The sequence below is a fragment of the Microtus pennsylvanicus genome, chromosome 21, assembly GCF_037038515.1.
Source record: "Microtus pennsylvanicus isolate mMicPen1 chromosome 21, mMicPen1.hap1, whole genome shotgun sequence".
In the NCBI taxonomy this organism is placed as follows: domain Eukaryota; kingdom Metazoa; phylum Chordata; class Mammalia; order Rodentia; family Cricetidae; genus Microtus; species Microtus pennsylvanicus.
The window spans coordinates 4,874,401-4,880,400 of NC_134599.1; positions in this window are offsets into that span (position 1 = coordinate 4,874,401).

Sequence of the window (6,000 nt, forward strand, 5' to 3'; positions counted from 1 at the left end):
CAGCATTTTTCCCTCGCTGTGTGTCCTCAGTTAACTCTGCTCAGTGAGCCTGGTGGATTGCTCCCTCACCAAGCAGGAAACTTCCTTTTTGACCCAGGGTCTCACTGTGTAGCTCTAGCTGGCCTGGAACTACATAGACCAGGCTGGCTCCTAAGTGCTGGTATTAAAGATGTGTACCACTGCGCCTTCCTGGCCCATTAATATAATTTTAAAAATACAATTGTATAATTTCCACTTTCTCTTTCTTTCCACCAAACTGATTCAGCTAAGAGAAGAGACAAATTATAATCTGGAAGATGATAAAGGCCATATGGAGGGAGCAATAGAAAAGAGAGGGATGAGAAGGCGGGAGAGGGGGGGCGACAGTGAGGATCATGGGAATATGATCAGAACACATTATACACATGAATGGAAACTGTTACCAACCATGTAGCTTGAGTCTTGGAACCCTAGCTAGGCAAAGGAATGAAGGTAGGACAGACAGACACAGGGAAGCTGGAGTCTGGTAGGAGTCTGCTTCTACCGCAAACCCAGCATTCTTACTCATTAACAGGGCTTGGTAGCCATCTTGGTAGGAGGCCTTTGTAGGTAAGTTAGTCCTTGCACACACTGGACAATCAACTATAACCATTCCTGAGGAAAACTTGGCCACTTCTCCTAAGTCTGGTCCATATGGACAATGGCTTTGCCAATTTCCCATGGGCCTAAGGCCTTGGGGTCCTCAACACAGCCATGCCATGTCAATAGTGCACATTCACTAAAGAGTTAATTTGCTCAGCTTCCTCCACTCCCTACAGGAAATGTCATTAATTGTGTTGAGTTGAGCTGGAGAGATGGCTCAGCAGTTAAGAGCACTGGGTACGCTTCCGCAGCTCACAACTGTAACTCCAGTTCCAGGGTATCTGACACCCTCACGCAAACATACACGAAGATAAAACACCAATGCACATAAAATAAAATTTAATTTTTTAAAAGATTTAATAAGCCAGGCATAGTGGCTCATGCCTTTAATCCCAGCACTCAGGATGCAGAGGCAGGCAGTTCTCTGAGTTTGAGGCCAGCCTAGTCTTAAACTTACAATTTGAAAATAATGCTTCCAATATCCTATTGCATCTAAAACAGATCTCAGAACAGAGCCGAGTCCTGGGGTTACATAGGGAAACCCTGTCTCGAAAAGCAAAACAAAAAAAGTTTTTTTAAAAAAATATAAAAAATTATATATAATTAATATACACTAATAAAAACTTTCAGAGGGGCATGAGGAAGGGACAAAATGGTCATTATTAGGCTGAGAGGCTAAGCTCAAAGGTAGAATTGTTCAGTGTGCGTGAAGTGGCTCCAACCTCACCTCTGAAGAAAGAAGTTATTACTTAAAGATTGTATGATTGTGTGCATGGAAACCCAAAATCATCTGCACAGAGATGGTTAGAACTGCAAGTTTAACAAATTTACCAGCTGAAAGTGATAAGTGTTTCTGAATCATGAGGCTAGAGGGATAGACCGGTGGCTGAGAGCAGTAGCTGCTCTTGCAGATGCGCCCACATGGGGCTTACAGCCATCTGTAACTCCAGTGTGGATCTTCTGGCCTCTGTGGGCACCAGGCATTCATGTACACATACATACATGCAAGCAAATACTCATGTCGTACAAAACTAATTGTTCTTAATAAAAACCTGGAGTCAGATATTAGGGGTGAAAGCTGAGAGATCAGAGAAGCGGTGCAGCCCCCCACTAGAGAGACCTTTTACCTCTACAGAATCCTCAGACCAAAGGGGCGATCCTGACCTCAGACTGCGTCCTCTGAATGACTGCTTCAGACTGCATCTCGAGACTGCAACTGTCTCCACCAAACCGCAGACTGGACTGAGCTCCCGTCTCCTCCTGCCTTATATTCCTCTCTCCATCCAGCCACACCCCTTCCTGTCTCCACCTCCCTCGTGCTGGGGTTAAAGGTGTGGGCCACCACTAGTGGCTTAGCTCTGCACGCTGATCTTCTGTTTATTTGTTAAAAACAAAATATCACTACACTCATACATTAGTAAAATCTTTTCAAAATACGAAGATAAAATTTAATGTCACCAGTAATTAAAAATGAAAATTAAGAGCTTGGAAGACAAAAGCACTTGTAACCAGCCTGACTTATACCCCCAGGACCCACGTGGTAGAAGGAAAGAAGTGATTTCTGCAAGTTGTTCTCTGACCTCTATTCATGGTGGCGTCCTCACCGCCCCCCCCAACACACACTGAAGAAATGAAATAAAAAAATTTAAGTATGTATCAAGAACTCAATAAGATGCCACCACGTGTACTACTGATGACAGGAAGAAAGGCCCCAATTGATGGGTGCTGGGATGCAGAGCTATGCTTGGTTCAAGCCCATGGGAGACAGAAGTTAAACCCGTGGACCTTTAGCTGGATGTCCTTAAATCCTGCTGTGCCCAGCACTCAGGAGGCAGAGGCAGGCGGATCTCTGTTGGTTCAAGGCCAGCCTGGTCTACAAGAGCTAGTTCCAGGACAGGCTCCAAAGCGACAAAGAAACCCTGTCTCGAACCCCCCCCCAAAAAAAAGAAAGAACGAAATCCTGCTGTGCATAGAGAAGACAGCAATACGCTGATGAGCATTGTTTATAACTGCAAGAGACAAATAAACCAAAACCACAGCAGAACGAGAGACATACAGGGTGTTCATAGAGTGAGGTCCAATGGCAGGTTGTTCAAACACTCAGAAATCTCAAGGTTTTTATTGGATATTGTAGAAGAATGCATTTGGTATAATGTATCCCTGACTGGCCTGGAACTCACGGAGACCCATCTACCTCTGCCTCTTGAGTGCTGAGTGTGTCACTGCACACCTTGGTGTTAACCAACAGCTTTCTGATTGAATTAGGACCCACTCAAGAAGAGGGAAACCTTGCCTAGAAATCTAGCAAACGTCCCAGGCTAGTGAAGTCATGGATCTTGGAGAGGAACCTGCAACCCCACTGTAGTAAAATCACATAATTCCTAACTGTATTTTAGATTTTTGTCCTTACACCCACAGAGAAGTGCAGTTCTTACCCTCATCAAGGAAACTTCTCTGTAACAGAGACAGACCATTACAGCAAACCACAGCCAATCAAAATGCTGAGTTGTGGAGCCCAGTCCCAACAGATAATTTGCATAATGACTCCACACCTAAGGCTCAAGGGTCATTCAGAAGGAATGTGAGTTCGAGGCCAGCCTGGTCTATAAGAGCTAGTTCCAGGACAGCCTCTAAAGCTACCGAGAAACCCTGTCTTGAAAAACAAACAAACAAACAAAAAGAGATTGTTTTAAGAGCCAGATGATTGGGGAGTTACTGTGAGATTGTGTTTCCTAGCAATGTCAGAAGCTACATCCATAAGTCACCAACAAGACTGCTTAAACCCAAGCTGAACAAGAACAACAATAGACCGGCTAAAGTGGATGAGGAGAGCCCCTAAGGCTTCAACCCTACACAAAGAACTGCAGACAGCTATGGAATGCCTGGGGGTGGAGTAGGAGGGGGGTGGCCTTCCCCAGGGAAGAGCACAACAATTGTTTGTCCAATCTCCAATACTCATCCCTGAAAGGATACAGACAATGACATCGTATATACTAAGCAGGTTTTACTTTTGTATTTAGGAATATATACATATATACAGATGTGTATGGAACAGCAATTAATGAAAGATGGCCATTTGAAGAGCAAGGAGGAGTTTGTGGGAGGGTCTGGAGGCAGGAAAGGGAAGGGGGAAATGATGCAATTATAATCGCCAAAAGTAAAAGATCGTTTCTTTTTTTAAAAAAAGGAAAATATCAAAAAAAAAGTGCAACTTGAAGTTTGTTAACATAAATTAATATCTGAAAAAAACTTGGCAAGTTTTACCTTCTAGCAAGGTATCTTCAACCATGGGAGTCATCTTTACTTGACACCCAAATCCAATGGTAATAAAATATAAAGAACAGCTGGGGGAGGGGAGAGTTGCTAACATGCCTGGCAAAATAACCCTTTTTCTGTTAGTGTAAAAATATTTATTCTATTGAATTCAGATGATCTAGAGCTCTCATGGCTGTGGAATAAATGAATTTGCCACTCATTTGTAAATGGTTCAGTGGCTGAGAATGGTTTTAGCATTTTTTTGTTTGTTTTATATCCTGGCTGCAACCCCCTCCTAGCTCCTGCCCCCATCTTACCCTTAACCCCCAAGTCCCTCCCCAAATAATACTTTTTGACGTATTTCATCTACTACAGAGCTCATGCACTTAAAGTACACTAATCACGGTCTACCTCAGTGGTAGGGCACATTTAACATATGCATGGCCCTGGGTTTGATTCCTGGCACCAACCAAACAAGTACAGGCTTTGATGGCTTTAGTGTTCAGAGCTGTGCAATCATTTCATTTTAAAATAGTTTCTTTTAGAATTTTCTTAGTGTTTATTTTATATGCATGGGTGTTTTGGCCTGTGTGTGTGTGTGTGTGTGTGTGTGTGTGTGTGTGTGTGTGTGTGTGTACGTGTGTGTGTGTGTGTGTGTACGTGCAACCCCTGTGGAAGCCAGAAGAGGGCTTCTGTAACTGGAGATCCAGCTGGTCTTTAATTCCCATGTGACTGCAGGGAAGCGAACAGAGCCTCTGCAAGAACAATAGATGCTCTTCAGCCCTGAGCCAACCCTCCCATAACCTCTTAATTGTCACCCAGTGCCCTTTCCCCCAGCCCCTGGCTCCTCGTCCCTACTCTTGCTTTCTGTCTGCTCTGCGCTAGCTCAGCCATCTCTGAGCCCTGTTTTTTGTTTGTTTTGTTTTTGAGATAGAACCCCCCCTAGCCCAAGTTATCTTCAAGCTCACTAAGATGGTCTGGAGCTTCTGCTCCTCCTACGTCACTTCCTGTGTGCTGGGATCATAGGTGTACACCACCACGCTCCATTTTTTCAGTATGTGTCAACCATTTACAAAGCTTAATGTTCGCTTACCCCACCCCTACTAATGGACTCTGAATTCGTTTAGATTTTCCTAAGTTCCTATATATGGCTTAGTGATAATCCAATTATGTCTTTTAAATTTAAAAGGGGGGGGGCTCTTGTTTGGTTAAAAGGATGTTGACAACTTTGTGTTTTCAATTCAGTAATCTCTACAGTTAAATGTAAGAAAAACAGGCTCATCATAAAGGTCGAGTTTGGGCAGCATCCGTGAATCTGAAGGATTCAATTTATGGCAAATTAATTTGTATGAGCCGGCAAGTTTATATTTTTGCCTAGAGTAGCAAACTTTGTTGTTTGTGATTTGAAGTTCTCCCTGTAGTGTGAGGATTCCTCTGTTAGTGTTTCAGGGTGGGAGACTTGGGATTTACTGCAATAGAAACTGTAGACTGCTGTGATTGTCGTGGATGCCAAGGACCCATACAGAACTCGGGGAGTGCGCCTCTGTCCTGGCTAGCTTTATGTAAATTAGGAATACAGGCTAAGGTTTTGCGTATCTTTAATCTGATGCTATCACGTTTCATCGGAAGTCTGAAATTGACACACATTAACCTATACATCTTTAAGCCTTTTTCAAAATTACACTTGATATGAGCTTGGTACTAAACTACCTTATTACAGTTCAGAAGCTGGCAAGTGGGGTAGTGTTTCCATGGAAACCTTAATGTAATATTCCCTTGCTTTCATTTAAATTTCATTTTTAATATTGCATTAACATTTTTGCATTTAATGGGTAGATATTTGAATTAATAGTGAAGTGCCCACTCTCGTATAAATAAAATATAAGAAATGAAAATGTGATTTTTCTTCTGAGGAACAAATGAACATGTAATCCAAGATGATGTAGAAATAACAGTACTTGAGTTTTAAATTACTGGGTTCCATTCATTTATTTCAGGACTTCTTAAGGGATCTCTGTAAAAGATGAAAGTGTTTGTGGATGGCTCCACAGATCCTGTCTGTAACATCCCCGATGCAGTTCCTAATTCCTGGAGCCTCGTTGGAAGGTAATTGACTGTGCCCTG